This window comes from Grus americana, chromosome 2, assembly GCF_028858705.1.
Source record: "Grus americana isolate bGruAme1 chromosome 2, bGruAme1.mat, whole genome shotgun sequence".
NCBI classification, from domain to species: Eukaryota; Metazoa; Chordata; class Aves; order Gruiformes; family Gruidae; genus Grus; species Grus americana.
Window position 1 is genome coordinate 124,539,152 of NC_072853.1, and position 15,378 is coordinate 124,554,529.

The 15,378-nt window shown below is 42.2% G+C and overlaps 1 protein-coding gene and 1 long non-coding RNA gene across 2 annotated transcripts in view; one reads left to right on the forward strand and one right to left on the reverse strand.

The window, feature by feature from the left end:
• TGFBR2 (transforming growth factor beta receptor 2) overlaps window positions 1-157 on the reverse strand; it is a 60,664-nt gene extending 60,507 nt beyond the window's left edge. Inside the window, exon 1 of the mRNA XM_054815115.1 lies at window positions 98-157. The gene's annotated coding sequence lies outside the window, so the exon portion shown is untranslated. The remainder of the gene's footprint in view (window positions 1-97) is intronic.
• Window positions 157-14,673, forward strand: LOC129202436 (uncharacterized). The gene is made up of 3 exons (XR_008575699.1): window positions 157-9,247; window positions 9,580-13,239; window positions 13,854-14,673. It is a non-coding gene; the product is annotated as an uncharacterized LOC129202436 (long non-coding RNA).
• The last annotated feature ends 705 nt before the right edge of the window (window positions 14,674-15,378 follow it).

Consider the following 15,378-nt stretch of genomic DNA (forward strand, 5'->3'; position numbering starts at 1 on the left):
CCAACTCGAACGGGCCCTTCTCCACACGAGTTGACAGTTCTGTCATCTGGGGGAAGGGGGACTACCCAGAGCTCCTCCTTGCATCCGTATCCCTGACCTTATCGATGCTGCTGCAGCCTGTTTCCTCCTCTGCAGAGCTGGTATCTGAAAGACGGACATAACCCCCAGATGAACTAAAGCAGGGGGCAGGGGAGGTTGAAGGCGGGGTAATAACCGGAAACGTGCACACAGACTAGCTGGGCACTCAGCTTGCAGATGTTGAGGCTGACTGCGACAACTTGTCACCTGCCTCTTTTTTTGCATTTTGCTCCCAAATGGGCTGGACGCACACCACTTGGTCCCAAACGCTGTATATGTGACACAGATTAAGTTATCTCCAGTCCCCTCTGAGAGATTTTGCTTTCTCCAGAAGGGAGAAATTGCACATAGGATTCAGGGAGTAGGACCACACCGGTGATGCCAGCTTTGCGTGGCCCAGACAGAGACTATAGGAACCATTAGACTCTCAATCTGATTAAGGCTTGAACTTTCTCCCAATATAAATCCAGCCATTGCATAGCCACCAGTTGTCTTGAGACCCATTTTTGGTTCAGAGAGTCTTCTGCTGCAAGTTAAAATGGCTGGGCACTGATTGAAATGTAAAGCGATGCACATGGGCATAAGTTGAGGGTGTCTGTCTAAATTTTGGTGATTCGCCTTTGTGTCAATTACAGCATGAGTTAGATAGAGGTACAGATCTGGGTATTTCAGGAAAAGGGCTAAGCCCTCAGGGGGAATATATGTAATCATGCTCTGAATGTCCCAGATCAACTCTGTATGAATTTGGAAATGTTTGCATAAAGCATTTAATTGGCCTATTACAGACATTAAAAAATCTTATTGTGATTTTATGTAAATTTAGTTTTAAAAACTCCCTAAATGCATATTGTCACATTGCAGTCCCAGTTTATGGTGCAAATTCTCATAAACCTCTCCAAGAGCATTTTCCTTCAAGATTCACTCAAACACAGTTGCCACCTTCCAGAGGTATGAAAAATGTTGGACTCCCCTTTGAGCACAGACTGGAGTGTTCTTATCAGTTCCTGTGCACCAGCCCTGTGCTAGAAGCTGGCTGTGTTTTCAGTAATCCACTTAAACCAAAGCATTTCTCAACCTCCATCAGTATATACTGTATGCCGTATACACTCCTCTCTCCTTGTAGCTGTCAAGCTGCAGGTGCCAAGGAGTTGCTGTTTGCTTAGAAAGTTGGCTCTGTACACTGAACTCTCCTGTTAGTTTTTGATGACTAACTTTCAATATGAAAAGAAGCTTAAAAGCCATTAAATGCAGATTTAATGTTACTATTCAACCCTGTCACAATCCAGGCGTGACTTGGCAAGCTGGCCTGTGCCTCACTTGCATCTCTCTCCTCGCACGAGTGCCGTGGCTCTTCTCCCACATGGGCACCTTCTGACCAGTCTCTCTCATCCAGGGTCTGGGAGTAGGAGAGGGGCTTGCAGGATTTGGAGGCCTCGGGGAGGGCTGTCCTCAGGTCCCCAGTAGTCTCTGACTGCAGCCTGGCATCACAGCCCCTCTCTGTCACATGAGGTGATATGGCGCCTGTTACCCAGTAAGTGAGGAGTCTACAAGTGGATTTCAGAAGCCTGATATTTCCATATAAGCATTGCTTTTATTTCCACAGACATGTCATGCGGTAAGGATTGTGCTACAGCTGCACTTTGGATGTTCAGATAACCCATGAAAGTGGTAGAAAGTTTTTGGGTGGAAGGCATCTATCTTACCTGGATATCCTCAGTGAAGGAGTAACTTCGTCACCAGAAGTCAACATGGAAGTTGAAGTAACCCCCATTTTGGTTCACAGATTTGTCCCAGACAGGTTTATTAACAAAAGCTCACATCCTGCCTTTTTTAGTACTATAAGCTTCCCTGTTAGGGCCCAAATGCAGCTTAATCAAGATTTCCTGGACAACCAAAATATATAAAACAAGACTAAGCCAGTCGTTTCTTTCCATTTCCTTGTTCATAGTTCCCAGTTCCCTATTGCAGATGGAAGTTTATTACTTACTTCTAGATTGAAACTGTGAATATTTAACCTCAGCCTTACTGAGGTAAGAAAGAGCCCACTTTGAAGTGCTGCAGATTAAAGCTGTAAATAATTAACTCCAGCCTGACAGGGTAAGGAAGGGTCAACTAATTTCAGTTTGCTACTCAGAAAGGCAAGATACTGAAACACTGAATATTTTATTTTCTTTCTGAGCCTTAAAAAAAGATACCCACAACACAAACAAGCTAGTACCTCTTGTATCTCAAGGCCTCCTAGTGAAGACGAGCTAAGCGTTTCTTGCTGCAGTTTTAGGTACAGCATTTTAAAACAGTTCATAAAAACTATTGAGTATGAATGATCTCTCTTTAGTATTCCAACCATTTCTCAGCTTGCAGTATCATATTTCTGTCAAAATCCCATAAGAACTGCAGCGTTATTCTTATACGAAGAACACTTTCAAGCTTCCACAAAACTTGCATTGTTACTAAAAACTGTCATTTCACTGGACGCAACATACACTTTTAACCCCAAATCGTTCTACCTACAGCCAAGAACTGCTGATATGCCCAGTAAAGCCATTATTTTGATTAATTTATTAGCTCCAGTGTTGCTTTGTTTAAGAATCCCACAACAAGCTACTTCCCAGATCCATTGACTCCGAATTAAGTAAGGCCTATACAGCTGCACTAACACAACGTAATGTTCGTGCCTATGTGAAGCTGACATATGTGGCTTAGGGTGAAGACATCTCACCTTACTTCAGCTGTCTAAAAGTTAGCCTTGGAGTTAAGTTCCAGGAGATGGCTGAGACAACCTAGCACCTTTCCTGCCATCTAAAGGAGCAGTCTCATTTGTTTGACTGTGGTGGGTTAGTCCCAGATCAGGTTCAGGGACCAAAGGATGGAGGACGAAGGCTGGATGAACAGATCTGCCATTACGGTGGCAGCAAGCTATCAGGGCACCTACATTCCCTCAGTCACCTAAGGATGGAGAGGAGTCTACATATTTTAAAAACCGCTAGATACATGAGCTGACAACAGAGAGCATAGTTAGCCCAGACATCTACTTTTTAGGTATCTGATGTTAGATGACATGAATCCTAAAGAATGTATACATCATATAACGTAAGCTACAAGATGCTTTACTGACTGGCAGTCATTACTGCCTGTGATTTTTGTTTGGAACGAAATAAGGCAATCGGGTCCATACAATGCTGATATTGCCTTGACAAAACTATTAATGACATAACTGGAATAAGTAGTTTGACCAAAATAAAACCATTGATGACTTGGAGTAATTTTTGTCATAACTACTTTCAAAAGAAAAATAGGAAATCTGCATTAAAAAGTTGATGCGTCCCATTTTGACATTTTTGGTGATAGAGATCCTTTTTTTGTTTTGAAGTAGCCAATTTGTTTTGAAATGTTTTTGTTCTCTCCATGTTACATATGAAAGCAAAACATGGGAGCAACATACAACACTTTGATTTCGCTGCAGTGAAGGAAGAGGTTTATTTTCAGGGAAATTTTGGCATTTCAGTTCAAGTCAAAGTAAAATTTTGTAACCCCGTATTATTTGCAACCCAAAACTTCTGGTCCCTGCAGCGCTCTGTTCACAAAGCTGACATTTGCGGGCTAATTTTCAAATCGAGGGTGCTTGGCATGGAGTATTGGCCTTTCAGCATTCTTGATAAAAGTTTTGCCCCTCTGGTGCACCATTCGCTGAAGAACACATAGTCCTTTTTGGGATAATGTTAAACTGTTGTGCCTTGTATCACTGCTTGCATCATATTTCTCTCAATGTAGGTTATCATAGAGCACAGAATTGCAGCTACTATTAAATGCAGTTTTCTTCTTTTGCATAATCACTGGTTTCCACTTGTTACTAATAATTTGCACCATTATGAGAACACACGCAGCCTCAAGCAAGGACATTTACAAAAGGTTACATTCATTGCAAGATGTTTTGAAAGACTCATAAAAAGTGTTTGGACTTAACACAGCATTATGCTTATCTCACAGATATAATCAAATTAAAACATCTGTTGTGTGTAATCATCCATCAGAAGGAGGCAATCAACTTGTTATCAACTCCTGCATACATCAGAGGCAACAAGAATAATGTTATCTTCAAGATTTATCTTAGTAATGCTTTCTGTACAAATCTCCTGAATGACACTTGGCAAAACAAAGTTTTGAAACATTATTCAAATTAGCACTAGACTCTCAGGGCACTGCTGCTCACCCGATCTCTGACTTTTAGCTATAATGCAAATCAACCATTTTTAAGCTTCACTGAATTGGCTTGTTCTGTGTTTACTGTGTATGTATAAATACCCCCAATAGTGAAAGCAGAAGTACGTTAGTGTCAGAAGAGATACTGTTCCCGCAGGAAGTGCCATTAATCTCACCACGCAACATTTTACATGAAGAATTCCACTTTATTTTTCCAAAAGCAAAGGACATTTGGAGAATTTTATACTGTTTTCTTCAGTTTCTTCCACTTCTCACAATGGGTATCGGAGCTGGGGAAAAACCTTGCACTTTTCCATAAGCATGTTCTATGTTTTGTCTTAACTCTTTTACATGTACAAAGAACTAGTAAAACTTAGACTAGACGAAGTGGCATTTTTAAAAGATGTGGAACCAAATTATTACAGATATACTTGGGAGATAATTTAAGTTGCTCAAAAACATGGTTACCTGTGGAACCTGCCTCCGTTACCACATAATTTGTAGTATTTATTATCATCAAAGCTTGTTATTTCAGGCTCTTCATTAGAAAGAATTTGAACACTGGATGCCAAGCTCCAGAAAATATCTGAACCTACCAAAGAACCTAAGTAGCATAACACAGAGGCCCTTCTGTTTCATTGCTCCCACTGGAACAAAAGGGAGTTGTGAATCTATGATAGAGTATATCCCTAAATCTAATCTGAAAGAATCCCAGTACTTCAACCACAAAGCCCCAGAACTGAGGAAAGTATCCTCCCACCCCACCAAGTAGATCATGTCTGTTTTATTCAGGAATGCAGTACACTGATGATGCTAAACTGACTCATTTGACCAAGATCTTTAAACAAATTTATTTGTGATAGCACAGCTGTTCCTCTCAGAAAGGAAATGCATGGTTCCATAATTTTTATCTGGAAGGCAACTTTATGATCTGTGGTCACAGGAGGTGGCTACTGTGCTTTAGAGGTCAGAAGCAAGCAGTACAGGAGGATCCAGAATGCCTTGGGAGTTGGATATTGTTCCAACAGAGCTAACCCTGGAACAAATGGGCTAACTGTGGCTTGCAGATAACCTAGCTAATATAATTCACTTTTGCTGTTTTCCTTTTCTGTGACCAAGATCATCACCAAACTAGCCTGTGAGCCCCATTTTCAGGCTGTGCACACACAGCCTCCCACAACTTCCAGATGGTATGACTTGTCCCCACTTGGAAGATGCTCTCCGTGCCATCCTACCAGCCCTGAATGTTGGGCAGGCATTTCCCTTCACATCTCTAGGCAAGACTAGCTGGGCTGCCATCAATAGTTTCAATTCTTGGCTGGAGCTGTCTAATACAGGGCAGTGAAAATTACATAGTGCTCACCTGAAATTCTGAATAGGTGTGAAGGATACCAATTCCATCTGGTAGATGGGGACTAGCCTTGGGGCCATTAAGGACTTCTGCAAGGATCAGGGAGAGGTGGTTAATCCACAGCCTCAGTGATATTCAAGGCTCCCTGCCTCACTATAGCAATATAGGGGCTATTAGAGAAAGCTTTAGTGCAATTTACACCCATTTTATTACCTTTTTACAATATTAAAGTGTTATAAATAGTCCTTAATGTAACTGAGAATGAGATGCTTTGCAGTTAATAAAAGATGCATGATTGACTCCACTGTCTATGGAGAAATAACACTGCATTTTCTGTCAATTTGGCATTTCTGGAGTGTCAATTCCCCAGGTTCTACATCCAGATATTGACTGCAGTGAGGGAACAAATGAGCATTGCTGGTTTAAAGTCAGTCTTCCCTTCTATACAAAGGTGCATAACATTTCTTGCTCGACTTTGCCCTGTCTGTAAGAACATTTTCTTGTCTCTGGTGACCTATGGCTGGAGAAAGTGATTTGGCAATTCTCCTGCCTGCTACAAATTGAGGTGCAATTGAGACTGATGAGGGATGAGTGTAAGTGAGCATTTGTTGCATCTTCACATGCTTTGAAGTATAGATACGGACACATCTTGTCCAGTGCTGACACAGTTTGATCTCTGAATCATGCAGCAGTTGGAAACCTCCTGTCCTGAGGGACTGCTGCCCATCTAATACAAAAACTGCTTAGAAATTGAGGAGTTGGTAGGCTTTATGGTGAGGCAAACAGGGCAGCCAGGCAACGGGGTGGGACATTGTACAGAAAAGTGTAGTGATGCTTAGTAGCGAGTGAGGAGGTCCTGTTGAAGTCAGGATGATTTTTCTGAAGAGCTTTTACAGTATTTGCTATTTGATGCATGTATTTGCTTGCCGTAAATATTAGCCTGGTTTCCATCTCTACCTTTTTTTGGATGATTTTTTTACTGTAATTCAAAAATAAGACAAGATAAAAAAGTCAATTTCGGTAATCTCCATCACAAATGAAAAGTAATTTACAGCTGTCTGCATGACGTTACTCTTGTATGATTTCAATGTTTTCCCTTTAAAGGACATGCTGTTCTGAATTGGCACGTCTGTCTTTTCTTCATTTTGTTGCCTTTTGTGCCTCCTTTCTTTGGGTTCCTTATTCTTATTTCTCCTATTCTCTGCTATCTCTTGCCTTCTTTTCTTTCAGATTATTTGTTCTGTGTTAATCTATCGCCATTGACTTTTCCTCTGGCTGTCAATTACAGACTGCTATTTAAAAAATAAATCTTTTTTTACCATCTTTGCAATTACTGTTGTTTCAAACTATGGTACTGTTAGACTTAAGCTGCTTGTTCAAAAGCGTTTCTGCTGTGTGTTTGTGTGCACGCACTAACATTTCATTCAGAAGAAATTCCTATTAGTTTCACAACTAGCAACAACCACACTCAGTTAATGTATCAGTGGTAAAACTTCTGGGTCTAATATAGTCTCTTTTAATCAAAGCCCAGATTAAAGGGTGTTGTGAAATGGGACTGGCATAATATACTTTACAGCTCTTTTATTTGCCCTGTTAACCACAATGAAGAGTCCCAGCCCCGGCTGGCCTCCGTTCGATTACTGACCATTTCTTCTAGCTCTTCTCAGATGTGCTGATAAGCTGATAGGTAAAGCCTTGCAAAAAGCCATGGCAGTGAGGTCCACTTTTTCTACCAGTGCAATCACATACATGTGTGTGGTGCTGGCAGGGTGCAGCTGAACAGGGGCTGGCTTTGCAGAATGAGCTCGGCCTCCTGTGCAGAACCTGTTTCCACTCCTCTCGGATCCACTCATGAAGCACAGTGACATATCAGGGAGTAAAGATCCTATTTTTGCTTCAAAAAATGTGCTTCATTTGCAGCAAGGACATAAACTGACTCATGTGAGCACTGAACATCTTTCGGTGCTCTCCCACAGTTTGCCCAGGCTGTGAGCTCTTCCACCCTTCCAGGGACTGAATCATTAGCTCAGATGAATGCTGCACTGAGCCGCACTCCCAGACTTGCTTGACACACTCTCCCTGGGAGACCCAGAGGAGACAAGGGTGGATTAGGCTAATTTACGCACTCAGATCCAGGTCACCAGAGCCTGTGCTCACTGCAGTGAAGACCTATCTTCCATGTAACCAAATGGGATGCTAAAACACCAGCAGACTTTTACCATAACCCAGAGCTGCAGCAGGATGTTTCACTCTCAGAACATCTCCTTTCTGTCTTGCCTTCCCCCTGCCATCAGCACATTCTCTCACCTGCTCCTTCCAGTTCCTGAGTCCTCTCTTTCAGCCCTCCCGCTGCTATTTCTGCCTCTCTGAGTTCCTGCCAGCTGCCACTGCCTGCTCGCCCCCCTCAGCCCATTGCCCGGCTTGGGGCAGCAGCCCCGGCTGGCGGGGTTTGACGTACTTGCTTTGGTTTGCCGTGCCCCTGGAAGGAACGCTTGGGGTACATGTCCCTGCCCATCCTGTACAGATCACCCTCATGGCTCTTGCAGAAGCTTTTACATGGTATTTCATGCGAAGTTTCTTAAAACTAATAAAAGTTTAAAAAAAAAAAAAGCAATCTAAACCAGCTACTAGGTCATTGTTGAATTTCTTTCCTTACTTAGCTGCAGCGGGCAAAACAATTTAAAAGGTAAACACAATTTTTACCACTGAATTGCCTTTAATACTGTGATTAAAGTTTGCTGGTGCCACAGTCATATAATCACTGACAAGAGGCTTTTAATCACTGCCTTTGTACACAGAAAAATGTGGAGTAAGTGCTGTCTTGGACCCTTTAAGAACTTGGATATCTAGCTGCTGCTTATTGATCAGTTTTGATGTTGTTCATCCTCTTGGGTGTTGGTGAGAACAATAAGAATCTGGCAAAGAACGAATTTACACAGACAGCTCAAGTATTGCTCCTTCCCTCCCCCATACCAAACCAGACATGGCTGTCAGCCCAATCATTTAGTACACAGGCTCCAAAATCATCAGTCATGATGCAGAACATCTCCTGAAAGTCACAATTCCTTCCAAATGGTGCCAGCTGCGGTTGTGTTGCATGATACAGCTGGAGCATGGAGCCAAGCTCTGTTGCTGTCCTGTTTTCTGCTTACTGTCCACCCACCTGATGGCAAAGGAAGCCATGCCTTTGAAGGGCCTTCACTGGCAACAAGAAGGCAGGCAACTCATGGAGGTGATGAAGGGAGCAAGGTAGCATTTAGCCTGTTCTACACAGACACGTAGACCTTCACCTCACTGAACTGCAGTCAAGAAGCCATAAGTGTAACTTATAATCTTCCACTGGAGATGACCTGAGTCTTTTTTCCTCCTGCTATTTTTTGTAAAAAACTTTTTTTTTTGTTTTTGTTTTTGCATTGGAATAAACCACTCAAGCTACAGTTTATCACAGTTGCACCACGCATGCCAACAGCCTGCTCCTCTCTCCAGGGAGCCATACGAGCAAGAATCAGAGGGGACCCAATGGTTCTCATCGACTAAGAGGCGCACTACTCCCTGTGAAGTGCTTGAAGATCCTCAGCTGGAATGTGTGATGGAGAAAGAGACCCCTGGAAAGCACAGGTGAGTTTCTTTTCTCATGAGTGATCACAATGACCTAAAAAATAATAGTCCCTTTTCTTACAGCACTGAGCAGATTTTTAGACAGGGATGTGTATCTATTCTTATTTCTGCTGTTGACCTTTGTGTGTGGCACATGAAGGGACGAGATGGGGGTAACACATACCTCTGTGGACATGTTTTCTCATGTGAGACATGGAAATAATAATTGCTATCTCACTGTGTGGATGAGACGTATATTAGGATATATAAGGCATACTTCGCAGGTGGAAAGCACGATAAATGATATATGTACTTCATAACTCCAGTATGTTTTCTTCTATATGGTCTTTCAGGTGCAAACATCATTCTCTTTGTGGTGGTCATGTTGATGACTCTTAAGAAGACATCTGCAGCATCAAATGTGATTCATCTGGAGCATGCTAACATCACCACTTACCACTTGTAACTCACTGCCAATCATAGACCCGCAATGTGAGCTTCCAGGTGTGAAAGAAGCGGTGACAACTGAGAACTGGCAGGTGCTGATAGAGTGTGTAAGCCAATATGCGATAAGCAGGAACCAGTGTGAACTTTGGTTTCAAAGCCTAACGCGTATTTTGCAAAGGCTGCATTTGCAGACCTAAACAGGAATTAGAGGTTGTTTTGCAGCAGCCACAGAATAACCTTCTGCTATCGTGCTACAAAGGATGCACACTACTCTCAGCTTTTGCAAACCAATTCACCGCAGAGACTTCCTTGTGGGCTTACCCCTGCCGTGTTGATACTGTTCTGCACAGGCAGCTAGGCTGCTCAGAGTACGCAGCTGGTGGGGGACTTTCTGCTTCCTTTTACAGCAGGCAGCTATTTCTGGCCTTCATCTACACCATTTTAGGAGATAGTCCCCAAGTCGTAAAGTCTGAAACTAGATCCCAACACAATTTTTTTCAGCATTCACAGGAGATCTCATCCTAGGTTTGGGCTTGCTCCGTTCAGATCAAAGCCCAGCTGCAAAGCTTGTCTTTCATCCAAAACTTCCTCAAACCTTTGGAGTTTGGAGTTGTAGTTCTGGTTTAGCTCCATTTCCGACTGGAATTTTCAGGAGTTTTCCTACATGCCTAACATTTTGCTGCCAATTAGACACCTTAGGTCTGTAGAAATCTCCATTTTGTGATCACAATTTATTTCATTAGACTCATGGCCTTCTCTATTTAGTGTTAACTCAACAAACATGTCCAAAAAAAAGTCCTTGCTTGGTTTACCTCATACATTCTAATAGTTGCTTCTAGGGTGGTGGGTTGTTTCCTCTAACAGATTTAGCATTGACATAGGATAACAGATGAGAGTGGACCGCCAAGCCGTTCCAAGGCAATGATTTTTATGTTTCTGCCACTGAGTAAAGCCAAAGTCTGATCTAAGTAGGTGAGGGCTGATGGTGCGCTGAATGGCTCAGAACATCGGTTGTCCAAAGGAGATGACAGCAATGTACAGCAGAGGATAGCACTCTCCAGGCTCTCACAGGAGTTTTAAGAACAGTTTTTGCACTTAGCTCTATGTTGGAAAGGGTTTTGGAAAACATATTGCTCTAGGAAAAAGAGTCTAACACGTATGTTGTTAGTTATCTTTTTTTGTTTTTTTGTAACAAAATTAAAATTGGATGGGTTGTGCTCACTGAGCAGCACAGAAACAGCAGTTGGCTTGAAATGAAATGAGCTCAACTTGAACATGCTCAGCTTCGGACACATGTTAAGCAATTTCCTGGTAAAAGTGTGATAAAGATTATTTGTATAAACAGTTGCTTCTCCAACCGTGTAGAAAGAAACACTATCAATAGCAAGGGGTGGCTGTGGTCACTGTTAAGCCGTCTCAGTGACCTCTGATTACTAACCTAGCACTCCTCCACAGTGCTGTACGGTGCTCCTGTGCTGCTGTCAGCCTCCAAAACACACCAGCGGTTTCTGTTCAGAGTCTGTCTGAAACTTCACTGTGTTGGATGAAGGACATCTTCTTATATCTGAATTTCATTTCAGAGGCCTAATAATGACAGCCAGTTTTTAAGTGCTTGGAAAAGCAGCAAGAGCAGAAAGACTCTATCAGACTTTAGAGATCGGAACAGAGCCCTGGGAAAATCTCAGTTGCAGCAGCACGTCACACCAAGCTACTGTGCATGTAGGTTAGGCTGTGTAAGGAAGGAAAGAGGAAGATACTCATGCAGTCACTTCTCAGCTCTGTTACTGCTCTTACCATGTGAGTATAGGCAAGAGATTTGATTTAAACACATAAAAAAAGGTTCTGCAAAGAACAAGCTATTAAATGTCCGTGTCACTGAACAGTAAGACACTGGGAATACTTTCACATTTATGAAAGGGACAGGGAGCATTTTTGAAGGGGTCAACCTCACAATACAACAGTGCTGTGAGGCTCACAGAACTATGCGGGACACTTTCCAGCAATTGGGAAGTGGGTAGAGAAGTACCTGGATAAAGTGAAGTCTGTTGTTACCAAGGTTAAAACTCTTTCCACATATCGGCTTTTCTATAAGCAGAAGTTCCCTAGCACTATGAAATGCTTCAGGCTTCTATCCAGAAGACAGCTTCATTACAGTACGGGTACAAGTCCTTAAATAAGGGAAGAATTGAATTCTGTAAGAAACCACGATGGTGAATTGTTCTCTCAAGAGAAACAGCAGCACGCCGCTGTGCACCCCTTCCAGAGCCGTCGGGACAGTCCTGTGGACAACTGCTGCAGAACCACTCCCAGCACCGCAGGGCAGAGGGAGAGGTGAGCCCCTTCCAGCCAGTGAAGCTTGTCCTTCTGCTGTACATTGCTTTTTCTAGGAGAGTTACTGTCTCCACATCTTCTGCCGCAAAAAGACTGTTCAAGCTGATGGCAATACTTCAGTATGGGTATGCATACAATTAATGGAAAAATCTTTCCCTACCTTAAAGTTGAAAGAAAGAAAAAAACCAAATTTTAAAGTTCTGTGGGCTGCTGGATATTTGGGAACAAGCTGATATTTAGCTCATTTTCTCTTTCACAAACCACACCTTGTCCTGCCTTTTACATCGTATGTCTTTTCTTTCCTGTACCCTACCTTCCAAAAGTGCTTTAAAACTCTTAGTATGTATCATTTCTCTCAGTAAAGTAAGTTCAGGCAAAATAATCTGCAATAGAATTGTTTTAATTAGGGAGAGAGTTGTTGGAGACACTGCCAAGGGAAATCAGAGAAAAAGTCCCACCCCTTTTTAACTGGGTGGAAAGATGTTCTTGGAGAGCTATGTGCTGAGAATTCATGTGTAGCATAATGTCTTGGCACTGTACAATATTTTGTTTGATTGCTGTGGCAGCAGACTTACCTACAATGGTTTCACAGAAAGATTAAAGCCAGGAAAGCAATTTTTACTGGTGAGAACTAGAAAGAAATGGCTCACCAGTGACAATAAGCAGTTCTTTAAGGACTACCAGTTTAGACACACAGGTCAGCAGAATTAGCAAGAGTTTTTTGCAACAGTGCCATCTGGCCTTCTGCTGGAGGAGAAGAGTGCTGTACACATATGACTGGTTCAGATGGAGCACTGCACAAATGCGTTGTTTAAAACTGGCTGATATTTGTAATGAGGTTAGTGTTCAAGCTCAAGCGTTTTTGCAACTTGGTTAGCACAGTTAATTCCGCAGGTGACAGGATCTCCCTCTGAGCTGTGGCAAAGAATAAAATATGGGCAGTCAAATTCAAAGGTGTCCAACCTTCTTCCTTGAACAAACCATGCCTTTCTCAGAGGTGCTTGAATTGTAATCAGAACCAAATAGATTAAATCAGGGTCTTAAGAGAAAGATCTGTAGATTTGTTTATCTTTGCTAATGTCAATCTACATTGGGCAACCAGGATTCGGTGTAAATCTTTCTGGAAAGAGTGAAGGCATTAGTGCATTAAGGAAGGTGCTGGTTTTAAAGCAGCTAAAGCAAAATACTAAACCTTTTCCCAGGGACTGTAACTACTTTACTGATTTTTACTCTGGGTGACTTTATGTCGTGGTTTTACCCCAGCCGGCAGCTAACCACCACGCAGCCGCTCACTCGCTCCCCCCCCGCATCGGGATGGGGGAGAGAATTGGAAAAGTTAAAGTGAGAAAACTCGTGGGTTGAGATAAAGACATTTTAATAGGTAAAGCAAAAGCCGCGCGCACAAGCAAAGCAAAGCAAGGAATTCATTCACCACTCCCCATGGGCAGGCAGGTGTTCAGCCATCTCCAGGGAAGCAGGGCCCTGTCACGCGTAACGGTTACTTGGGAAGACAAACGCCATCACTCCGAACGCCGCCGCCCCCCCCTTCTCTTCCCCCCAAGCTCCTTATAAACTGAGCATGACGTCATATGGTATGGAATATCCCTTTGGTCAGTTTGGGTCACCTGTCCTGTCTGTCTCCTCCCAACTTCTTGTGCACTCCCAGCCATCCCGCTGGCAGGGCAGTGCAAGAAGCAGAAAAGGCCTTGGCCCTGTGTAAACACTGCTCAACAATAAGTCCATAGAACAAAAACATCTCTATATTATCAACACTGTCTCCAGCACAAATCCAAAACATATCCTCACACTAGCTACTATGAAGAAAATCAACCCTCTCAGCTAAAACCAGGACACTTTATAATGTCTAATGTCAGTGATTCTAAACTACTGAAGCCTTACCAGGTAGCAAGAAATCTCATGCTGGGAGCAAAGCAATTCATATTGCTCAGCTGATCAGGAACGTTGTTTGCCTTCACTCTGAGCTACAGCCACTGGATCCATACACTCATTTGTTGTGGCATCTCTGAGAAATTACTCCTCTGCGTTGCTGTTCCACAAAGGAAGGGAAATATGGAAGCAGCAAATATAGCAGGTTTCCCTGATCTGAGGAAGTTGCAGAAGAAACATTCTTTATGATGTCCCTAGGAGGATCTGTTGGATCAACCAGCTTAGTCCCATATTCCCCAGGATTCCTCCCTTATCCACTACATTAGAAAAGACTGAGACATGATGAAGATTTTTTAGGAAATTTAAAGAAATACATATCTTGTATGCTTTGAAAGGGAACCGCATTTCATTCTCTAAGCATTTTCCATTAAAATATTTTAAGAATATTCAGAATTTTCACAAGCTTTTATCTTTCTGTTTTTACTGCCATCCCTCTTCCCTCTGCACACCCCATTTTGCCCCTAAGACAATGGAATGGAGGAATACTCAGAAAAACACTAATGTTTAATTTCAGGCTGCCATGAAGAATCTCCAGGTTTGAATAAAAAAGAATATAATTTTCAAAATAATGCAACTTTCTCATTAAAGAAAACATGCAATTGATTTTTTCATTAACTTCTTAGGTTTTTGAAGCACTGGCAATAACTATGGTGACTGTTATTACTATCCTGCTGTAAAGAACACAGCGGCTTTTGTGATAGGGTTCAAAAGATTAATCAGAACAGCTGGAGATGGAAAGAATGACATCGGTAACTGTAAACAACTTGCTACATTAGCTTGTTTTCTTAAGTTATTTTTCTTGTTGATGTTTTCCACATCCAATAAAAGTGATTGCATGTAAATGAAAAAGTATGGCCAGTGGTTGGATTTGAAGAGCTTACAAAGCATTGCAACCGCTGTGTATTCCCACTTGCAGAGACTGAAGAACAGTGCCATTTCCTTGTTCTCGTCAGAGTTTTCTCATCAATTATTAGTGTTCACTGTTACAAAGACATACAAACGAGATCACGACATCAGTGCTAGCTATTGTGCAAAAATAAATGTAAGTACAATGAAAGTACAGCTATCATCCCAAAGGGTTATAGTCTTATAAGGCTAGATGAACGGTGAGGGACAGAATGCTATGTCCATGATCATACATTAGCTGTATTTTAACAATGTCCAAGGTCTCCACAGAAGGATAGTGATGGGAGAGAGTCTTCTATGCTAAGCAAAATACAAAACTAAAATGAATTATTTGAGTTAAACCAATGCTATGTCTCCATGGACACTGTTACACAGCTTTATTCCTAGCTTATGTTGTTACAGATAAATTGAGAGTGGGAAGTCGCCTTCACAAGTAGGAGAGGGACACCTACAGTAAGACTGAGAAGTCTCCACTAATTACCCTCATCTGGAGAAAATACCAGGAAAAAATCATACATAAC